The following is a 22615-nucleotide window of genomic DNA, read 5'->3' as shown; positions in this document are numbered from 1 at the left end:
GGTTGCTAAGAGTCGGACACGACTGAGCGACTTCACTTTCACTTTTCACTTTTCACTTTCATGCATTGGAGAAGGAAATGGCAACCCACTCCAGTGTTCTTGCCTGGAGAATCCCAGGGACGGAGGAGCCTGGTGGGCTGCCGTCTATGGGGTCGCACAGAGTCGGACACGACTGAAGCGACTTAGCAGCAGCCGCAGCGGAAACTACAGGAGTAGGTTTTAGAATAGACATACAGATAATGCCTGAGTTTGAAACAATCACTTCCTAGAAAAAAAGAATCTGAAAGGTGTTTGATCCTAAGTAAAATCAACTCCAGATCTGGCTGAATATTTTTCTACAAAACTAAGTGTTTTGGTGTCACATTTAGACAACTCAGTGCAACTTTTTACATAATTATTCAAAGAGTAGATCAAAATTGATCATTAAAAAGTTGAAATGGACATTTGGAAGAAAAATATTCCATGTGAATCTCAATAAATGTATAAAAAGTGCTAAAATATAAGCTGCAGTGTGTGCATGCATGCTAAGTTGCTTCAAGTGTGTATTTTCTGCTGAAAATGGCCTCAGCATAGTTGCTGTTTAAGAGACCACATTCCTAGCTTGGTCATGAAAGATGTTTATGAAAAATAAATTAGTTTAATGACATGTTATTATACAATGTAAATTAGCTATATTCTGTACAGAGTTTAAATCTTATATTACAAAAATCAAGTCTATAATAGTTTAAACCCCAAATATATTAGAGTTATAAAACATAGTATCTCTTATTGGGAACATTTCTTTTGAAAAAATTTCTTCCTTCTTTTCTTCCATTCTTCCTCCCTCCCTCCTTTCCTGTTTTTCCTTAGAGCTCTTGGTATGGTTTAAGTTAAAGACAAAAACAAAAAAACAGATGTGGAATTAGAGTAAGCATATGGATTAGGAACCCACTTAAAAATCTAATGTTTTCTGTGGATTCAACAAAACCTTAAATTCAATTGATTTATGTCATAACTTCAGTCACAATTATATAATATGTATTGCTGAAGTATAGATTCTACTTAATGTATTATCTCCTCTGGGGGAGCAATTATACTGGATCTTTTAAGGAAATAATATCTCTTATCAATAACTAGGTACAGAATAACAAACAAAAGTTCTAACTTAATTTTGTGAAATAATGGGGTTAATTTATCATAGAGCCCAAAGCACCCAGTATTACTACATTTTTCAATATTTTACTGTATTTATCCTCATTTTTCCATCTGAAAGGGATGGGAGGGATTTGGGAAATTATCCTTACAATTATCATCTGCATAATTAAATCTTGGTTTTGAAATTTCTTTTATAAATTAGGAAACCCTCCTCTGTTCTGATGTTTGAGCAGGTGGAAAATCTGCTTGAACTTTTATGGACTAGTCTATCAATAAAGCTGTATCTTCAGAGGAAAGGTCTTGCAATAGCACAAGTATTTGCTGTAAAAAGTCCTTGGAATCCATTCAAATCCCTAAAATTCTGATTTGCAGCCCAGGATTTAAAAAAAAATATTATGTTTTTTTCTTTCCTGAACTTAGGCTCAACAAAGTACCCTTAGTGGTATTTAGATTCAGTATTGAGAACTTGAAGTCGACTCTGCCTTAATTGCACATAGAATGCTGATCGAAATTGCTTTCTTTGCATATTGTTGCCCTTTATATTCAATAGCTTCAATTGGCTAATTGGTCATAGGGCTTCCCTGGTGGCTGAGACTCTAAAAGGATATATCTGCAAAGCAGGGGACCGGGGTTTGATCCCTGGGTTAAGAAGATCCCCCAGAGAAGGAAATGGCAACCTACTCCAGTATTCTGGTCTGGAGAATTCGATGGACAGAGGACCTGGGCGGGCAAACAGTTGGACTGAGAGATTAACCCAATCAATTGGCCAGAAATGCAGCATACACATTTCACTATCTGCTTATAAGAGCAAAAAGCACACAAACAAAACCACCACCACATTCTATAAAGTTTAAAATATTATTCAGGATGCTAATCTCATGCATAAGAGGGTCCCTCATACTCTACATACTAATTAAGTAGAATAGTAAATCAAAGCATGCCGGATGTTTTGTGAGGAACAGCTGGATTAAAATGTGCTTGAGAATAGGGGCTGGTGGCTTGGATGCCTTTTGGCAGGCTGCCTGCACTGGTGCAGCTACAGAGTATTGGAATGCTGGATAATTTCAGGGCAAGTTCGTTTTCCATGGCTTACAACCTGCTTAATGCAGGGAAGAAAGCTTGTAACTGTTTTGCCATCTCATCAGTATGTGATATGGAATAATCACAGTGGTTACCTAACAGTGATGGAAAGCCTGAGCAGTGAAGGAAAAGGGGATTGGAAATCTGACTGAATGTGGGCATTTCAGGTTTGGAAATATGTGCTACCTACTAAAATGAGCTATCGACTAATTCAGGAAGAAATGTTATATGGGCTTAATGTTCATCTTCATCCACACAATAATGAGAAGGATTAGACTGGCTTCCATATGTGGAATATTTATTTCAGCAATACAAGAAAATGTATTTCCCTAATATTTTTTTTCTGTATGCACAAGGCCTTAAATTTTACAGATGTGATTAATGTTTTAATTTGCTGTTCTAGTTGGATACAAGTTTACCATACAATATAAATTACTTACAAAGAAATTTGCTTATATGGAGTTTAATTCATAAGCTGTTTAACCACCTTGTGTGGTATTGTTGCTATTTCTCTATGGGACTCTTCAGCTATGCAACTTATTTTAAAAATAAAAGCAATCATCTGTAAAATGTTTTAAAATCATTTAAACTGAAATATTAGGGAAAGATAACATATACTTAAATGATTGTCATTTACTTAAAATTGAAAGTACAACAAAACTCAAGACTTAAGAATTAAATCCTGGCTGCATGTTTAAAAAAAACTCAGAGCTAGCCAGATATGTTTAATGGTCACAAGCCTGAAATGTTTAACGTTCACTTTTTAATTCTCTTGTTATTTAGTCATCTAGTATTTTTTTGGCATGCATTTCATATAGGGTGGGTAAATAAAACACTGGGAAATATTATGAAGGACTTGTTTCTTTCCAAACTAATTCTCAACCCCATTTCCTTCAGAATAAATAGTGCATTTTTTAGAAATGGAAGATCATGTTAAAATAGCACTATGCTATGCTAAGTCACTTCAGTCGTCTCCGACTCTGTGCGACCCCATAGACGGCAGCCCACCAGGCTCCCCCATCCCTGGGCTTCTCTAGGCAAGAACACTGGAGTGGGTTGCCATTTCCTTCTCCAATGTATGAAAGTGAAAAGTGAAGTTGCTCAGTTGTGTCCAACCCTCAGCGACCCCATGGACTGCAGCCCTGCAGGTTCCTCCGTCCATGCGATCACTAGCCCACCTCTTTCCCTCTTCTCAACTTGAGCTCAATAAAAGGTGTCTATATGAGTTAATTATTATGTGTGAATTATTAGGTCTTCATTTTTAGTAGAAAGGTGACATCAGTATTCTCCTTTATCTACATTTTATTGTGAGGGACTATCATATAATGTAGTTTGATATGCACTGAAAACTTTAAAATTAAATATTTCTATTTGTTTTTGCTATTCGTACGAATAAACATTTCATTTAAATACAAGAAAGACCACTTCTAGAAAATGAATTATCCAAGAAACATCAGGCAGTATGGGGCAAAGGGACAGATCCAGGTGGGACCTCATGCATGTATAATGAAGCAACCTCACCCTCTTAAATAACAAAGAATACAAAATTGTGTTTCCAAACTTATGTGAAAAATTTAATATTCATTTAGGATAAGAAAAGAACTGACAACAAACTATTGGAGTCTTATAGACACAGGTCTTGTTCTAGGAAACTGAGGCAATTTACTGGAAAGGCTCATATAATAATGTGACTTGAATTCAATCTATCCCCACCTAGAACCTTTTCCAGCTCTTGGTCACTCTCTTGCTTTCTCACAATGGCCTGGAGGGTTAATATTAATTTTACCTGGAACTGGCTTTTGATGAGAACTTAAGTTGGTAAGCTCAAAACAGATCTTTGCTAGTTTTCTCAATTAGTTTTAATAATTTATTTGGTGCTTCATAAGCTGCATAAAAATGAAAAGTTGCTTAGACCCAAAGAACTTGTAACCAAAAGAGAAGTATGAAAAAGAAATGAAGGAGCACTGTATAGTTTCAGGTAGCTTGAAGAGAGGAAATAGTATTTTCCCAAGGTGCTTATGAATTAATTGGTTAAGTTAGATGTAAGCATACAAGAAGAGCAGGTGCACATGCCCCCTGGTTCCAGGTGTAACATTGTCCAGGTCGTGTGTGATTAAATCCAGAAGCACATGGTCATTACTAGACTCCATTTACAATGGGCCAATTTGCATACTATATTTTAATAGTGTGGAAAGTAAATCTTCTGAGAAAATGTCTTACTCCCTGTAATGGGATCTAGAGCACAATGACTGAAGCTTGGTTGTACTATTACAGATTTCCTTAAATGCATTTTCTCTTCTTGGATTTTTTTTCTCAAATGCCATTTGTTTTTATTTTACTGAAGTCCTCTTTCAGAGTTCTTTTAATTTCATTACACAGATACAGAAATAGTAGGCATAATATAAATTCCATGGAATCCAAAATTAGTAGACTTATGTTTAGATTATTTTTTACAATTAAAGGGCTTCCCTGGTAACTCAGTTGGTAAAGAATCTGCCCGCAATGAAGGAGACCCTGGTTCATTCCTGGGTCGGGAAGATCTGCTGGAGAAGGGATAGGCTACCCACTCCATTATTCTAGGGCTTCTCAGGTGGCTCAGTTGATAAAGAATCCGCCTGAAATGTGGGAGACGTGGGTTCAATCCCTCTGTTGGGAAGATCCTCTGAAGAAGGGAAAGGCTACCCACTCCAGTATTCTGGCTTGGAGAAGTCCATGGACTGTATAGTCCATGGGGTCGCAAAGAGTCGGACACGACTGAGCAACTTTCACTTTCTCTTACGTTAAAAATTCCCAAGTGTCAAAGTGAAAGTGAAAATCATTCAGTCATGTCTGATTCTTTGAGGCCCCATGAACTGACTATAAAGTCCATGAAATTCTCCAGGCCAGAATACTGGAGTGGGTAGCCTTTCCCTTCTCCAGGGGATCTTTCCAACCCAGGGATTGACCCAGGTCTCCCTCATTGCAGGTAGATTCTTTACCAGCTGAGTTACAAAGGAAACCCAAGTGTAAAAGTAAGCAAATATTCTCTAGGAAAGCCTCTAACAAGTATTGATAGTTGCAAAGAAACATAGACTTCTGGAATATTTTTGTTCTGAATATAATACAGCTTTATAATTATATTATAAAGATTTTATAACTTTTAGCATGACCAGTGTATTGTAAATAAACAGTGAAGTTTCTCATACTGAAAATACCTGATCATTTTACTACGTTTAGGAAGATTAGTATTCTCTGTTTTTTAAAATTTTTTAATGTAAGTATAGCACAAGGAATATATTCAATATCCTGGGATCAACCCTAATAGAAAAGAATATAAAAAAGAATGTACATACGTGTTCTCTGCATTAGTGTACAAAGCCCTGTGATTTTACTACTTGTTGTTAGACTTCAAAAGGTCAAGGAACATAATGTGTGAGAGAGGGGATGAGGAAGACTCAATCCTCAAATTTGGGGCTGAGGGTTGCCATGCAGGCAAGTTGAAATCAGAAGCAGTGCTGAAAGCCCTAAAGGGACAGTATATCCCAATTCAAAAGAAAGACTTTTCCTTCTCCTTTTTGGCCTGTGTATAGCAGCTTAGCCATTATCAGTGTGAAGATTACATCACATCAGGATGAACTGTGCCGCTTCCTTAGGAGGGAAATGGGGAAGCATGTTTGTGAATTTGCATTTTATAAGCCAAAAAGCACAACCTACTGAGTACGCTTTTTCAAGGAAAAGTGTTATTGAGTAAAAAACGTGTTTAGGTCCTACAATACTTAAATTATTCAAAATTGAATTCATCTTTCTGTATTCTTCCTTATTAGGTACCCTGTAAAAATGAGGGCCAAGTATATTTTTATAAAAACTTAATAGCAATAATAATAATGAAAGATATGTGTTGAACACTTGCTGTATCCCAGACATTCTTTTAAGCACTTTAAACGTTAAGACATTTAACTCTCAAAGTATTATTTTAATTCATTTTACTGATGACAGAACTGAATCTCGGAGAGGTTAAGGAAATTTCCCAAGTTCACAAGCCAGTAATCATAAATCCAGGATTTGACCAGAAAGTCTAGCAGCAGAGTTCAAACTCTTCTATGCTACCTCTGTGTAAGATACTGAGGGCTTAATTCTTCAAACCTTGAATAGATTACAATGAGGCCAAATCAAACATGCAGACCAAACCCAGATAATATTGAACTAATTATATTCAAACAGTTCTATTCAGACTTTTTTCCGGGTTCAATATTCTTTCTCCTAATGGTACAGCTTCTGTACATCTAAGGATGAACATTTTAAAACGTACTTTATGCTGCCGAAAGACTGACTCATATGTGTTTGTCCAAGTCTATTTTTATGATGAAGTCCTTGATAACTATTCATTTCACATCTTATTTGTTGGTAGTTCATTTTATCAAGACATTAAATCAACTTCGTACAACCTATATTTCAACAAATCATTAACATAACTTAAGTGTACAAACTCAGTGATTTAGAAGAAACACGAGAGTAGGATTCTAGCATTTGTGTACATAACATAAGTTCCAGATGTATTTTTTTTTAATCTGGAAATAAATTCCTTCAGATTCTTTAGATTTTATCTTGCCCATGCTGTGTGGCATGCCGGATTTTAGTTCCCCAACCAAGGATTGAACCCATGCCCCTGAACTGGGAAAGTTGGAGTCATAACCACTGGATCACCAGGGAAATTCCAATATCCATATTTTTTAAACTAAAATTTAAGGACTCTACAAATACAATGCAAACAGAAATGGAAACATCGTTTCGAATTAAGCAACGGTTTAGACTTAAACCTATTTGACTTCGTTCACCTAATTAACATTTATTCATAATCTTTGACATCTTTACATTGTGATGGAGAGCAAGAATTAAAAAATAAATATTGGTCCTATTATTTTATTACTAATGTATTACATATGATACTGTCAAGTTTCAAAAACAGTGTATGTAATACGTTTCCTTGTCTTCTTTTTAAGATTGAGAATGAATAGAATGAAGATAGTCCTAGCTAGAGACATGGTAAAATCATAAATTGGCTTATAATAAAATGGACACTTAAAAAAACTTCAATTCACCTGTTATGGATTCTATGTAAGACAAAAAAAACATTGTCAAGTTGCTGTGGGATATATAGGTAATCCACTGAATGAAGGAGAAGTAAGAGATATGGACCTTAGACAATAAACTTAAAACCTATTTGGAAAGAAATGGCACACATTCAAAGCAACCTGAGAATGTTGTAAAACAGCACGCAGTAGTGTGAGACAAGGGGAGGGAGAGCTGTTTTGTAAACAGTGTATACGTGTGGCAAAGGAATGATCTCGGTCGCTGCGGATTTCCCCAGCGTGAATTTTCAGCTGGTCCTTGGGGAAAAAATGATGCCTACTGGTAGAAAGAGAAGGACTGGGAGAAACTTCCAGCTAGAAAAACAGTGAACTTGGGGGCATGATGTTAGCAACTTGTAGACTTCAGTTGTGTGTATGCAGTTACTATAGCCTTTATAAGTGCATATTTAAGTTCAATAATATAAGAGAAAATAAATTATATTATCTCTTCAACAAATATAGTTAACTTGTCTGTTTTCATTTGAAAACAAACTACTTTGCAGAGTTCAACCAGTGCATTCAGTGCAATGCAAAGAAATAACTAAAGGTAAAATCTATGATGATATTTATATGAAAGCTAAACATTATTTTAACATCTAGCCTAGTGTCAGGGTACTAGTTATAAATTGTTTTGTGATTGAGCAATGTATTTTATTAACCGAAACTTAACCTAAATACAAGAGCTTAATAGGGCTAGAGAAATCAACTGTGATGTTTTAGTGGATTATAAAAAGATTTAATGATCAGTGACTGATTCCTATTCCATTTTCATTGCTGATAACATAGCAATGAAATTGCTGCCAGTACTGTTTTTTGTAACTTTACTAAGAATCATTTTCTTTTAAAAGGGGAGAATAAAAAGACAAAATGAGATTAAGATTATGTGTTTGGTTGTATAAACTTTGCCTGATCCTGTTTAGAGTCACTTGGGGATCTGCAAGTTTTCATTCCAAAGTTATACCATTTGAAACCCTTTGGTGGCATAAACATTCCATTATATAGAAAAGCAGACATGTATACAAACTTAACTTGTCAGAAATATATGTGTGCAGCCAACAGACTGTGCACAGTAAGTCCAGAATGAAATATAATCAGGGGTCTGATGTTGACATGGTAAGAAGACTGTGGTCTCCTTAAAAAGTGATGAAAATGTTTTCCTTTAGAAATCAATTACAAAGAAAAAGTAGGGGAAAGGTCCAATGTTTTCTCTGGAAATGTGTGTTTCATAATTGTTTAGTGTTTGTTTTTATAGAAAAACTACCAAAACAAATTAAGTGCATCTTTTGCCTTTTGAAGACCCTGTATATTAAGACAGGGAGTTGAAAAACTCTACAGACTGATCACTCAGAGATCATCAAGACTCTCTCCATCAGTAAGCTTGCCACATTCTCAGGCCTGGTGCTCATCCTTTCAGGATCAGCAATTTGTTTTGGTCAGCCACCAAGAGTTCATGGGTCCTACAAAGCTGGATACCCATTTATTAGTTTCACAGAGTGCTTCATTAAACATGAAATGACAATTTACTAATTTACAATGAAAAATACAAATGTTGATCAATCCAGATTTCTCAAGTTGGCCTGACCAGAGTCTTTTCTCATTTTAGCAAAGCTTCTGCATGGGAGGCTGAATTGTTAGATAGCCTCTTAGTTTCCTCCTACAGATGACTAATGACATCTGTTTTGACAGGTTTTGCTAGTTTGAACACAAACTAATCAACCTGATTTTGCATGGTTATCTTTATACAGAACCAATGATACCTAAGACAGTTTTTCAACTTTTTCCCCCTAGAGATAGATAAATAGATAGATGGTGATAGATATCTATTTATCTCTATCTATCTATCTAGTTTTAATACTATAAAAAGATCAGGCATTAGAGATCCGAGTAAATGACAGGACATATCTATTTAATTCAGATCAGATCAGTCGCTCAGTCGTGTCCGACTCTTTGCGACCCCATGAATCACAGCACGCCAGGCCTCCCTGTCCATCACCAACTCCTGGAGTTCACTCAGACTCACGTCCATCGAGTCAGTGATGCCATCCAGCCATCTCATCCTCTGTCGTCCCCTTTTCCTCCTGCCCCCAATCCCTCCCAGCATCAGAGTCTTTTCCAATGAGTCAACTCTTTGCATGAGGTGGCCAAAGTACTGGAGTTTCAGCTTTAGCATCATTCCTTCCAAAGAAATCCCAGGGCTGATCTCCTTCAGAATGGACTGGTTGGATCTCCTTTCAGTCCAAGGGACTCTCAAGAGTCTTCTCCAACACCACAGTTCAAAAGCATCAATTCTTCGGCGCTCAGCCTTCTTCACAGTCAGGTACATTAATGTGATACAGAAAATATACATGTGGCATACATATACATATACATGTGGCATAGAACATTTCCTCTGTGTATTGAAAGCTACTACTTAGTAGCTCAGATGGTAAAGCATCTGCTTGCGGTGCAGGAGACCCAGGTCCTATCCCTGGTTGTCAGGAAGATCCCCTGGGGAAGGAAATGGCAACCCACTCCAGTATCCTTGCCTGGAAAATCCATGGACAGAGGAGCCTGGAAGGCTATAGTCCATGGGGTCGCAGTGTTGACTGGGTGACTAACATTGAAAGAGGAACATTGAAATTATTTTTTGAAATTCACTCGGCAACAGATGGGTAATCTTTGTTATTATTATAAGCGGGAGATAAATGCAGTTATCATTTATGCTTATAACTAGCTACTCAGCTTGCTTACCTTCAGCTGGAATTGCCCCACACAAATGATGTGCCAGGTAGCCGTCCAAACCTTCTCCCACACTCAAGCTAGCCCAACCATAATAACCTCTTACCATGTCCACTATTGGTTCAGGGGTACCCACTTGACCCTAGCCTGATCTGTCACAGTCCAGTTTTTTAAAAATTTGGGACTTGAAAAGGACTCTTTTTCTGGTGGCTACAGCTATAAAATGTATACTTTGGGGACTGTCAGTGGCCACATGGAAAAGGTAGGTCTGCAAAGAGAGAATGTATAGCATGTAAAAAGAATCAAAGAAAATAAATGAAAAGTGTCCCAGAGGCATTAAAATCCCCAGTTCCACTTGCTTTTGAGGTTCAAATCCCTGAACTTCCTACTGTAGCAGTTTTGTTTTCATTGTGAGTATGAAATTTTGAGACAGAAAACTTTCCATCATCCCCTACACTTTTGTTTCATTTCCATTAACCGGAACCAAAAGCTATTTTTTTCTAAATAAAAGGAAAATTCTTTGGAAATATTGGGATTTATATTTTAGCCAGATAAAATTCAAAGAATGATAAGAATTAAACATTTGTAATAGAAAATATATTGTTATATTATATAGCATTTCCTTGATTCATTAAGGGGCTTTAGTCACTGACAATTAGTACAAAACCATGTAATTCCATATGAAAACTCATTTGTGCCTGTATATTGGTACCCAAGGGAGACATATACACTCCTTTACATTTAGGAGTATTAATTTTCAATGAAATATTGATTTTTATCTTTTATACTTGAAAACATTGCATTAGTAAGATAATATCTAATTACTACTAAAATCCTAAAGGAGCTATTATTGCCAATATTTTCTTAATCACAGTCCTAAGTAGGATATTTGTTTTTACTCATTATCAGTAAGCGTATTTGCTAAATGTGCAGTATTTTCAAAGCATTCTTCAGATATTGAGGGTGAGAATATAAAATGAATGCAAAACCTCTGAGGTGAATTAAAGAATAGTTGGATATGCTTCCATAGATGTAAAAAAATATAGCTCAGCACACAAACGTTTATTCAAATGTTTAAAGCATCTAAATTCTCAATGAAACACTGACAAACACGGAGTGGGATTAAGTGCGTGTTCTGCAATAAAAGCTTTTGTAATATTCTGAAGGTTGAGAAAGACATTTGAAGGCCCACTATATATTTTATGTAACTGTATATGTGGATTTAGTTACTGTTCTAGGTGGGAGTGTTAACCTAAATAATCAGTCTCAGTTAGAAATGCTTTCTTTCAACTCAAAACAGTTGACCAAACTGCCCTCCTCTGCCTAAAACACTTCCCATACCATTCTACCTTTAACTATCTTCTTGTCTAACTTAAGCTGATTCTTCATACCCCAGCTAATGGCCCCTATTCAGAAAGCCTGTCATTAGCTTCCTAAAACTGTTAGATGTCCCTCAGAGGACAGTCACTTCAGACCTCATGCCAGGCCATTCTCACTGAATCCAGATGCCAGGTTTGCTAAACATTCTCTCAATAGACTGAAATTTCCTACAGAGTAGAAATTGTGCTCATTTTGAACAGAGTATCATCAGGGATTAGCATAGTGCACAGTGTATAGTTTCTCAATAATAAATAAAGCAGAGGTAAATAAATGCACTTAGAGATTGTACGTAAAAATTATCAAATAGTTTGTTCATAGAAAAAAAGATGGAAAAATAGCTAAACAAAGTCTGAGAAAACCAAAGGATGTTTACTCAAATCAAAAATTAAAATTTCTCAAATTGAAAATTGAAACTAAGGGTTTGGTTATAATATGAAGTCATAGAATAAATGAATATATTAGGAGAGATCTTATATTATTTAAATTAACTCTAAAGTGATAAGGAGTAGTGAAAGATGGCATGATATTTGTTGGGGGAATTGTAAACCTAAATTGCACCATGCTTCCTGGCCTGTATAGCAGACCAATGCTCCTTGGAAGAAAAGTTATGATCAATCTAGACAGCATATTGAGGAGCAGAGACATTACTTTGCCAACAAAGTTCTGTCTAGTCAAAGTTATGGTTTTTCCAGTAGTCATGTATGGATGTGAGAGTTTGGTCTATAAAGAAAGCTGCTGCTGCTGCTGCTAAGTCGCTTTAGTCATGTCCGACTCTGTGAGACCCCATAGGCGGCGGCCCACCAGGCTCCCCCATCCCTGGGATTCTCCAGGCAAGAACACTGGAGTGGGTTGCCATTTCCTTCTCCAATGCATGAAAGTGAAAAGTGAAAGTGAAGTTGCTCAGTCGTGTCTGACTCTTAGTGACCCCATGGACTGCAGCCTACTAGGTTCCTCCATCCATGGGATTTTCCAGGCAAGAGTACTGGAGTGGGGTGCCATTGCCTTCTCCAATAAAGAAAGCTGAGAGCTGAAGAATTGATGCTTTTGAACTGTGGTGTTGGAGAAGACTGAGAGTCCCTTGAACTGCAAGGAGATCCAACCAGTCTTTCCTAAAGGAAATCAGTCCTAAATATTCTTTGGAAGGACTGATGCTGAGGCTGAAGCTCCAATATTCTGGCCACCTGATGTGAAGAACTGACTCATTGGAAAAGATCCTGATGCTGGGAAAGACTGATGGCAGGAGGAGAAGGGGAAGAGATAGAGAATGAGATGGTTGGATGGCATCACTGACTCGATGGACATGAGTTTGGGTAAACTCCAGGAGTTGGTGGTGGACAGTGTGGCCTGGTATGCTGCAGTCCATGGGGACACAGAGTCATACATGACTGGGCGACTGAACTGAACTGAACTAAGTGTAAACATTGTGTTCTCGCTTCTATCAATGCTCACATTATGGTTAACTATGCACTTACACACTTTGGTTGGAAAAAAGAATAGCATTTCATATAAATAATTGTTGCTGCTGCTGCTGCTAAGTCGCTTCAGTCATGTCCGACTCTGTGCGGCCCCATAGACGGCAGCCCACCAGGCTTCCCGTCCCCGGGATTCTCCAGGCATGAACACTGGAGTAGGTTGCCATTTCCTTCTCCAGTGCATGAAAGTGAAAAGTGAAAGTGAAGTCGCTCAGTCGTGTCAGACTCTAGTGACCCCATGGACTGCAGCCTACCAGGCTCCTCCGTCCATGGGATTTTCTAGGCAAGAGTACTGGAGTGGGGTGCCATTGCCTTCTTCGAAATTATTGTTAATGATATTTTAATGAACAGTGTATCCCCTAGGAATTTTTTTTTCAGAGTAAGTTCTTTTTACTCAGAAACAGCTATTGAATGAAAAGATGATTCTGCCTGATTTATGGGGCTTTTAAATAGTAGACAACCCTTCCAATCAGGAAGCAGGACTGCGATTTTTAAGATTCACAGTTTGTAATGAGGACACAACACTGAGCTGTCACTGCACACAGATTAGAAATAAACTGCAATAACTTTCCTTTTACTTTTCTGTTCCGTTTACATAATGTAAAAACATTATTTTTTATAAGTATTTAGTTGATTATCCCTAATAAAGATTATTTTTAAAGAGGGCAAAGAGATTTGTCCTCAAATAATAAGAGAAAAACATTGAACATTGTTTATTTCTGTAAACTGTGTATTTTTAAGTGTGAATAATCTTACACAGGTATTATACAAATTGTACATTAATTTTATCTACCAATCATGTGGTGTTCATCACAATGTATGTTTAGAATTATACCTATGTAAATGAACAAATAGACAATGATATATTTTAATTATCAAAAATATTTAGCATTAGAAAGTATAAATTATATAATAAACAGTCATTTTTATGCAATCAGCCTCAGAAATAACCTTTAAAATTGTTTGAAACTCTGGTATTTGTCTGATCCCTCACTCTGCCCCAAATTAACTTCCATTCTGTTTTTGCATTTATTTATATTTATAATAAGTATGTTTAAATAACATATAGCATCCCATAGAAAAGAAATGCAAAAAAGCAAAATGGCTATCTGGGGAGGCCTTACAAATAGCTGTGAAAAGAAGAGAAGCGAAAAGCAAAGGAGAAAAGGAAAGATATAAGCATCTGAATGCAGAGTTCCAAAGAATAGCGAGAAGAGATAAGAAAGCCTTCCTCAGCAATCAATGCAAAGAAATAGAGGGAAACAACAGAATGGGAAAGACTAGGGATCTCTTCAAGAAAATCAGAGATACCAAGGGAACATTTCATGCAAAGATGAGCTCGATAAAGGACAGAAATGGTATAGACCTAACAGAAGCAGAAGATATTAAGAAGAGATGGCAAGAATACACAGAAGAACTGTACAAAAAAGATCTTCATGACCCAGATAATCACGATGGTGTGATCACTGACCTAGAGCCAGACATCCTGGAATGTGAAGTCAAGTGGGCCTTAGAAAGCATCACTACGAACAAAGCTAGTGGAGGTGATGGAATTCCAGTTGAGCTATTCCAAATCCTGAAAGATGATGCTGTGAAAGTGCCGCACTCAATATACCAGCAAATTTGGAAAACTCAGCAGTGGCCACAGGACTGGAAAAGGTCAGTTTTCATTCCAGTCCCAAAGAAAGGCAATGACAAAGAATGCTCGAACTACTGCACAGTTGCACTCATCTCACACGCTAGTAAGTAATGCTCAAAATTCTCCAAGCCAGGCTTCAGCAATATGTGAACCGTGAACTTCCTGATGTTCAAGCTGGTTTTAGAAAAGGCAGAGGAACCAGAGATCAAATTGCCAACATCAGCTGGATCATGGAAAAAGCAAGAGAGTTCCAGAAAAACATCTATTTCTGCTTTATTGACTATGCCAAAGCCTTTGACTGTGTGGATCACAAGAAACTGTGGAAAATTCTTCAAGAGATGGGAATATCAGACCACCTGATTTGCCTCTTGAGAAATCTGTATGCAGGTCAGGATGCAACAGTTAGAACTGGGCATGGAACAGACTGGTTCCAAATAGGAAAAGGAGTTCGTCAAGGCTGTATATTGTCACCCTGTTTATTTAACTTATATGCAGAGTACATCATGAGAAATGCTGGACTGAAAGAAGCACAAACTGGAATCAAGATTGCCAGGAGAAATATCAATAACCTCAGATATGCAGATGACACCACCCTTATGGCAGAAAGTGAAGAGGAACTCAAAAGCCTCTTGATGAAAGTGAAAGTGGAGAGTGAAAAAGTTGGCTTAAAGCTCAACATTCAGAAAACGAAGATCATGGCATCCGGTCCCATCACTTCATGGCAAATAGATGGGGAAACAGTGGAAACAGTGTCAGACTTTATTTTTCTGGGCTCCAAAATCACTGCAGATGGTGACTACAGCCATGAAATTAAAAGACGCTTACTCCTTGGAGGGAAAGTTATGACCAAACTAGATAGCATATTCAAAAGCAGAGATATTATTTTGCCAACAAAGGTCTGTCTAGTCAAGGCTATGGTTTTTCTGTGGTCATTTATGGATGTGAGAGTTGGACTGTGAAGAAGGCTGAGCGCAGAGGAATTGGAGCTTTTGAACTGTGGTGTTGGAGAAGACTCTTGAGAGTCCCTTGGACTGCAAGGAGATGCAACCAGTCCATTCTGAAAGAGATCAGCCCTGGGATTTCTTTGGAAGGAATGATGCTAAAGCTGAAACTCCAGGACTTTGGCCACCTCATGCGAAGAGTTGACTCATTGGAAAAGACTCTGATGCTGGGAGGGATTGGGGGCAGGAGGAGAAGGGGGCGACAGAGGATGAGATGGCTGGATGGCATCACTGACTCGATGGACGTGAGTCTCAGTGAACTCCAGGAGTTGGTGATGGACAAGGAGGCCTGGTGTGCTGCGATTCATGGGGTTGCAAAGAGTCAGATATGACTGAGCTACTACTGATCTCATCTGATCTGATATAAATTAAACTTTAAATAGAGTGATTCATACTACAAAAATAAAAATGTTTTAACAAGTTACTCTTTGCACTAAACATCACATTTTTGAAAATCAGACTCGTGACCCTGTTTATTAAATTTGCCACATAATGAATTATATTTTATGCCAAGTTTTATTTCAAATACACTTGTCTTATATTAGTTTTAAAGTGTTATAAACAATGATAGTATTCTTGTATTAACATGCCTTGTGCATACACACATATGAAAATGTCTTTACAGTATATAACTTGACTGAAGTTGCTAAGAATTTGAAATTTCATCTGTATTTGATATTGTTAAATTGACTCTCTTAAGTGATTTCACCAGTTTACTTCCTGTCAATTCTAAATAACAGTGACTCTTTCTTTTATATCTTGACAACACTTAATATTTTCAGGATATCAGGTTTGTTTTTTTTTTTGCATATCTTGTCATTCAGTCGCTGAGTTGTGTCTGGCTCTTTGAAAACCCATGAACTGCAGCATGCGAGGCTTCCCTGTCCTTCACTATCTCCCTGAGTTTGCCCAAACTCATGACCATTGAAACTTGATACCATTCAGCCATCTCATCCTTTGTCGCTCCCTTTTCCTTTTGCCCTTTCCCAGCATCAGGGCCTTTTCCAGTGAGTCAGCTCTTCATATTAGGTTCTAGAAAAGAAAGTCATTTCCTACCATAGCATAATATATTATCATTAAATTAATATGTTTATCCCTGTGATAAATTACACTTGATCATGGCATGTGATCCTTTTAATGTATTCCATTTGCTGGTATTTTGCTGAGGATTTTTGTCTATGTTCATCATTGATATTGGTCTATAATTTTCTTTTTTTTGTATATTTGTCTGGTTTTGGTAAGACAGTCATGGTGGCCTTATAGAATCTGTTTGGCAGTGTTCCTTCCTCTGTGACTTTTTGGAAGAGTTTCAAAAAGATAGATGTTAGCCAGATGTATTTTTTTGTGAGTTACCTTCTCAAATCATTTGCACTTTTTAAAATAGTGTTGTTTATCGATATCTATGAATTATTTCTAAGCTCTAGATACTAAATTTTTGTCTCATAAATGCCCTGCATATGTTTTTCTGCCAGTCTATCAATCTATTTACTCAATATAAAGTGAATATGCAATATCCTCTGAAAATTTCTACAAAAGTTGCTAATTTTTTGCTTTTATAGTATTTAATACATTTTTTATTGTTATAAAATAGTTTTCTAAATTTTTATATGAATAAATGAATATTTTAGCACTACTGATAGATTATTGTCTTTTCCCCATGAATTTTCAATACCAAATGATATAAAGGAGGGGAAGAAAATCTTAAAATTTAAAATCATAAATTTATGTACTAAATTTTAAGCTACAACAAGAAAAATTAGGGCTATCAAGTATCTGATTGTTTTTGCAAAAATAAAAATTCCTGGATAGGATGCTAATAAATTTCTAGCATAAGAGACCATGATATTTACACAAATATATAAATTTTCAGTGTTGAGGCAGCATAGTTGAAATGCAGTAAGCACTGATGAAAATTGGGAATGTTCTAGGATATTTCATATACTTCCTTTTTAAAAGAAAATCGTTCACTTTTACCTTGGTTTTTAAATTACTAAAAGGAATAAAAAGGACACCTTTTATTTTTTATTTTTTTAAATTTTTTTCTTTTTTTAAAATTTCTTTTTTTATTTTATTTTTTAACTTTACAATATTGTATTGGTTTTGCCATTTGTCAACATGAAACTGGAGCCTATTATACAGAGTGAAGTAAGCCAGAAAGAAAAACACCAATACAGTATACTAACGCATATATATGGGATTTAGAAAGATGGTAACAATAACCCTGTATATGAGACAGCAAAAGGACACCTTTTAAATAAAGATTTTTTTTGGCTACACTACCCAGCTTGTGGGATCTTAGCTCCCTGACCAGTGATCAAACCGTGTACCTTAGCACTGAAAGCATAGAAATTTTAAAAAAAAAAAAAAGTGAAAACACATTAGCAATAATGAGCATCCATTGCAATAATTTAAACTTGTTCTTGGTGGGAAATCTAACATTATACCTATTTTCTGGTGATCCTATTTTCAAAAAGATCCTGTAAAAGTACCCTTTAGAAATTGAGTTTCTGGAAAACAAGCAGTTATTTCCTGCCACAGCATAAAATATTATCATTAAAATTACTATATTTAGCTATTACTTATCATTTCCATCCTGTTTCATTTTATATGAAAAAAGTGAAAGTTAGTCACTCAGTCATATCCAACTCTTTGTGACCCTATGGACTATATAGCCCGCCAGGCTCCTCTGTCCATGGAATTCTCCTGGCAAGAATACTGGAGTGGATAGCCCATCCTTTCTCCTGGGGATCTTCCCAATCCAGGGATGGAATATGTATCTCCTACATTGCAGGCAGATTCTTTACCATCTGCGCCACCAGTGAAGACTTCATTTTATATAAGCATAAATAAACCATAAAAGAGATGGTGAATAATAGAGCTCCTGGGGTCACAAAGAGTCAGACACAACTTAGCGACTGAACAGCAACAACAAAGAGCAAAAACAATTATGAGAAAACCTCTTAAATTAAAAAAGCAAAAAAATGAGTTGGGGAATTGGGGAAAAATGTCACAAAAATAAAAACAATGTTTTTTGTGTATTTGTAGAGAAATATTAAAATTAATATGGAAATTCTTTATTATGATACTCATCCTATTAAGATATGTAACCAATAAAATACATGTGCTTTTTTAGTATTTTCTATTTTTGCCTATATGAGACTGATTTTGAGGCATTTTTTTGTTGACCACAAAAATAAATTGAAATATTTCATTGCAGTTCAAACATTTTATGACTTGTGGCCTTGCATAGATTTATTACTTAGTCTATGATCAGAAACAATCATTTGAAATTACCTTTATTTGAAAAATTCTAAGACTAGTATCCCCTATACAGATATTTGTCCATATATTGGCAATCCTGTTGTTATAATTTCTTCCAAATGATTCTTTGAATTTTTGGTACTTGATTTAGTCAGTGGGACTAATGTATAATGTCTTTTGTGCTAAGATGCTTGCAACAGTTTTCTTTCAAGTCCCTATAATAATTGAATTAAATATTGACAAATTTCCCTTTTCTCACAGAAATATACTTTAGAATATTTAGTACTTGTCTACAAGAAAGGTTATGCATTGCCCTATTAAATAGATATGAACATACTTAGTTGGTTATAGCCACATTAATTTTATAGAACGTGATAGAAATATGTTGATAACGTATCAACCTACTACAAACAGTTGTTCTGTGGCAATTATTTTAGTTTTCTTGCCATTGAAAATATATTGGGCAATAAAATTTTGTTAAATGGTCAGATGTCCCAACAATCCTCTGCAAAAAGATTTCTTCAATCACTTGGAAAAGCATTTTTAGTTCCTAACTCACAGAGTCATGCTGCTGCTGCTAAGTCGCCTCAGTCATGTCTGACTCTGTGCGACCCCATAGGCGGCAGCCCACCAGGCTCCCCTGTCCCTGGGATTCTCCAGTTAAGAACACTGGAGTGGGTTGCCATTTCCTTCTCCAGTGCATGAAAATGAAAAGTGAAAGTGAAGTCACTCAATCGTGTCCAACTCTTAGCGACCCCATGGACTGCAGCCTACCAGGCTCCTCTGTCCATGGGATTTTCTAGGCAAGAGTACTGGAGTGGGTTGCCACTGCCTTCTCCACAGAGTCACAGTGAGAATTAAATGGAAATACTTCACAAAAATCAATAAGTACTAAAGTATTTGTTAAAATTAATATAGTTTTACAATCAGTTAAAGCAAAATGAAAGAAAATTGTTATTCATAAAGTTATGGTATTTTTATAAAATTACATTAGTTCTTTCTCTTTAACCTCAGCACTTTTCCATATACATAAGTAAACATACTGTCTTGTAGTTACAATTTTGTACTAAGCTTAAAAAATATACTTTATGAAAAATTTACTTGTTTCTAAATGTACTACATAATTTTCATATTTAATGCCTATATAGCAAATAATATATGAAGATTGATATTTGTTTTTGAATATTGTAGCATCTTTCAGTATCACAAGTAATTCTATCATTGTTTCCTTCTACCTCACCATCATTAGGATGACTCATGACTTTGAGAGAAAAACAATGTCACTTTTTTGTTGTTTAAATTGTAAATCTATCTCATAACACTTAGTGTTAAATATATTATCTTCTGCCCATATACTAATTATATTTATATTATGTAAATTGTGGTTCATGTCATTTGTCCTTTAGACTTGCGGCTATGTATTTATCTATAATGTATCTGAATATGTTTCTTATCAATTATATAAATGATTTATATAAAGCCTACGGTCATAATAGCTATAGATATTTTTATGGAGGCCATAATCCTTTTTATTTTGGAAACTTATAGCATAGTCTCAATTTCTATACAGTAAAGCCTAACTATCTTTTGCTTTCTAAATTCTGCTATCACTTCAAAGCTTAAAAATTACCATCTCTTAGGAGAGCTTATCGGAGAAGGCAATGGCATTCCACTCCAGTACTCTTGTCTGGAAAATCCCACGGAAGGAGGAGCCTGGAAGGCTGCAGTCCATGGGGTCCCTGAGGGTCAGACACGACTGAACGACTTCACTTTCACTTTTCACTTTCATGCATTGGAGAAGGAAATGGCAACCCACTCCAGTGTTCTTGCCTGGAGAATCCTGGGGACGGGGGAGCCTCGTGGGCTGCCGTCCATGGGGTCACACAGAGTTGGACATGACTGAATTGACTTAGCAGTAGCAGGAGAGCTTATTTGGAGAAGGAAATGGCAACCTACTCCAGTGTTCTTGCCTAGAGAATTCCAGGGACGGGGAAGCCTGGCAGGGTGCCGTCTATGGGGTCGCACAGTAGGACATGACTGAAGCGACTTAGCAGCAGCAGCAGCAGCAGCAGCAGCAGCAGGAGAGCTTATGAATATTAGAGTATATTTTCTTCATTTTCTGACTCAAACATTTTACATATTAACTGTTAATATATCAATAATTGGAATTTCTTTGGTGTTTATCTACATGTGGAATTCCCAGTTTCAGTTAAAGAACCCTACATAAATGATTCGTTTTCTTTCTTTTATACTCTGACTTTCTCAATTTAAGATATGATAAATGTACAATAAACTCTACTTTTAGATTTTTCTATTTATTTCTATATTTTTGAAAACCAGTTTTAATCCCATTTACTTTCTTGCTGTATCTGAAGATTGAATTTAATATGTTATTACTCATATTTTTATGTTCTCTTTCACAAGTTTTCATTAAAAAATTTCATAACTCAATACCCTGATATGTTCAATGTAAGGGTTTAAAATATGTTAATTCACAGCCATATAACATTTTATATGTATATGAAATTTGGATTAATTTGAACTATGGGAATTAATATTGTTAAGATATACAGTCTCTGAAACATTTTTCAACTATTTTACTAAGGTATTTCCATGGAATTTTAAACTTTTGATTTAGGGGATACTGATTTTCATTTTGTAAATTAAGAATCATCAAACACTGTCTTGTAGGAACAAGATTCTTTTCATTAAAAAAAAAAAAGTTCTGCTGAAAAGCTATAAATCAAAATACTATTCTGTCAAATAAGGCATATATCCCACCTAACAGTTTTACATTTGGAAAATAGCTAACCTAGACTCTGTTTTGAACCCATATTGCTCTTTCCTTAGTGGCTTTTCACACCTTTGGTCTGCTTCTAAAATTTAGAAAAATGTTATGCTATGTTCTGCTTAAATTAGAAAGAAAAAAAAATAGCTCATTTTATAGAGAGGTTTTCTGTAACACTTGTGTGTGTATGTGATAGGACTACAGTCAAGGGGAAAAAAAGAGAAGAAATGTTTTATAAAATGGAATGACTTTAATGAAACCGCTGTCTGTGTGACAGTATCATGTATTTTACTTGAATGAAGTTGTTAAACAAGATCTTTGTTTACATATACTGTTATGCAGTTATCAACCCAATCAGAAACTCACTCATTGTTTTTTAATTCAAAAGTGATTAGCAAATGCTGAGAAGTCAGCTTATCTCACTAAAACACAGGTACCAACTCAGAGTAAATATTTTGGTAAACAATTATTCTGTCCTTGCATATTCAGCAGTGTGCTAAATTATGCATAATCTTGCATAAGTAATAAGTGAAGGTAGCTTAAATTCAGTTTTTTTTTTTTTTTTTTAACCTGACCTATTTCTTTCAGTGCTGTTAGCTGCTTAAATCATGTATGAGCTTTCTGTAAGGCTTCAATGAGTAGCTTGGGTGGAGAAACTTCAGTAATAAATTTCAGGAGAAGACAAGTTTTTTGACAGGCATAATGCAACACACACAGAGTCTGGAACTCACACTCTGGGAATTTAGAGCAATCCTTGCAAAGCAGCTTTTCCCTGTTACATTAATAGAGAAAATGAAGTATGAAAGTCCTCAGGAATTACTGCTAGGTGTAATTTAAATAATTTACCAGAAGACAGTTCAGCGCATGCATAGAACAGGGGCATACAGCATTTGCCATAAGCAGTTTATAAATAAACTATATTCTGCTGAAGTAAGTCAGGCATAAATTATAACTATTCCTTCTGTGGCTATACCCTGTTCCTCATTGTAATAGTTATTTAAAAAAAAAAAAATTCTGGGTTATGACCTTCTCCT

The sequence above is a fragment of the Bos indicus x Bos taurus genome, chromosome 9 (assembly GCF_003369695.1).
Source record: "Bos indicus x Bos taurus breed Angus x Brahman F1 hybrid chromosome 9, Bos_hybrid_MaternalHap_v2.0, whole genome shotgun sequence".
In the NCBI taxonomy this organism is placed as follows: Eukaryota; Metazoa; Chordata; class Mammalia; order Artiodactyla; family Bovidae; genus Bos; species Bos indicus x Bos taurus.
Note: the sequence above shows the minus strand (reverse complement) of the source record.